The sequence below is a fragment of the Bison bison genome, unplaced genomic scaffold (genome assembly GCF_000754665.1).
Source record: "Bison bison bison isolate TAMUID 2011002044 unplaced genomic scaffold, Bison_UMD1.0 scf7180017864298, whole genome shotgun sequence".
In the NCBI taxonomy this organism is placed as follows: domain Eukaryota; kingdom Metazoa; phylum Chordata; class Mammalia; order Artiodactyla; family Bovidae; genus Bison; species Bison bison.
The window spans coordinates 1605362-1607326 of record NW_011494870.1 but is presented as its reverse complement, the minus strand read 5'-3'; positions in this window follow the sequence as shown (position 1 = coordinate 1607326).

Sequence of the window (1965 nt, the reverse complement as noted above, 5' to 3'; positions counted from 1 at the left end):
ATATATATATATATATATATATACATATATATATACACACACACACATATATATATGCAGCACTGAAACAGAATAGAGTCAGGAACAGGTGCACGCACATTTATATTTATATATATATACAAATACATACAACTAATATTCAACAAAATCACCAAAGCAATCCAGTAGTAAAAAGATAACTTCTATCAACAAAGGACACTGGAACAATCATGCATTTGAAAACAAACACACACAACAACAAAAACAAATATTCTTATTTTGCTCTGCTGCTGCTAAGTCACTTCAGTCGTGTCCAACTCTGTGTGACCCCATAGACAGCAGCCCACCAGGCTCCCCCGTCCCTGAGATTCTCCAGGCAAGAACACTGGAGTGGGTTGCCATTTCCTTCTCCAATGCATGAAAGTGAAAAGTGAAAGTCAAGTCACTCAGTCGTGTCCAACCCTCAGAGACCCCATGGACTGCAGCCTACCAAGCTCCTCCATCCATGGGATTTTCCAGGCAGGAGTACTGGAGTGGGGTGCCATTGCCTTCTCTCCTTATTTTGCACAGTAAACAAAAATATTAATAATTTAAAATACATCATAGACCTAAATATAAGAGAAAAATTAAAATCTTTAGAACAAAAAGACAAAAGGCTCTGAAAATTTTTATAATGCAAAGATTTCTTAGATAAGATATAAAAAGCATAAATCATGAAAACACTGATAAATTGGCCTTGATCAAACTATAACCTTATTTTCTTTGAATGTTTTAGGAAACAAAAATCAAGCCAATGACTGGCAGTTAATATTTTCAAAATGTACATATGGCAAAGGGTTTGTATGCAGAGCATATATGTTTAAAAACCTGTTAAGGGTAATAATAAGAGGACAAACTACACAACAACAACAAAAGCAGAGGTTTTAACAGACACTTCAACAACAAAGATACGTGCTGCTGCTGCTAAGTCACTTCAGTTGTGTCTGACTCTGTGTGACCTCAGAGACGGCAGCCCACCAGGCTCCCCCGTCCCTGGGATTCTCCAGGCAAGAGAACCCACTGGAGTGGGTTGCCATTTCCTTCTCCAATGCATGAAAGTGAAAAGTGAAATAAAGTCACTCAGTCGTGTCCGACTCTTAGCGACCCCATGGGCTGCAGCCTACCAGGCTCCTCCGTCATGCACATAATTGAAAAATTGTGAAAGTCCTTTAGTCATTAGGTAATGCAAAATTAAACCACCACGGAACAAAACTATACAACTACCACATTAAGACCACCATAACAAGGCAGGTGGTGTGGTAAAGAATCTACCTGCCAATGCAGGAGACATGGGTTCAATCCCTGATCTGGGAAGATCCCACATGCTGTGGAGCAACTAAGACCATCGTGAAAGTCACTCAGTTGGGTTTGGCTCTTTGTGACCCTGTGGACTGCAGCATACCAGATTCCTCTGTCCTTCACTATCTCCCAGAGTTTGCTCAACTTCAAGTCCACTGAGTTGGTGATGCTATTAGTCCATCTCATCCTCTGCCACCCTCTTTTCCTTTTGCCTTCAATCTTTCCCAGCATCAGGGTCTTTTCCAGGGAGTTGGCTCTTTGCTCTTGGTGGCCAAAGAACTGGAGCTTCAGCTTCAGTGTCAGTCCTTCCAATGCATATTCAGGGTTGATTTCCTTTAGAATTGACTGGTTTGATCTTCCTGCTGTCTGAGGGACTCTCAAGAATCTTCTCCATAATGATTTGAAGACACATGAGTTTCCGAATACTGAACTTTAGAATTGAATGGGACATTCCTACCCTGTTTGACAGCAATTCTGGACCTGGGAAGACTATTGATGAAAGGGGCCCAGAAGGGCTCTTGACCTTTATAACTGCTGCTAATGCTAAGTCACTTCAGTCATGTCCGACTCTATGAGACCCCATAGATGGCAGCCCACCAGGCTCCCCTGTCCCTGGGATTCTCCAGGCAAGAACACTGGAGTGGGTTG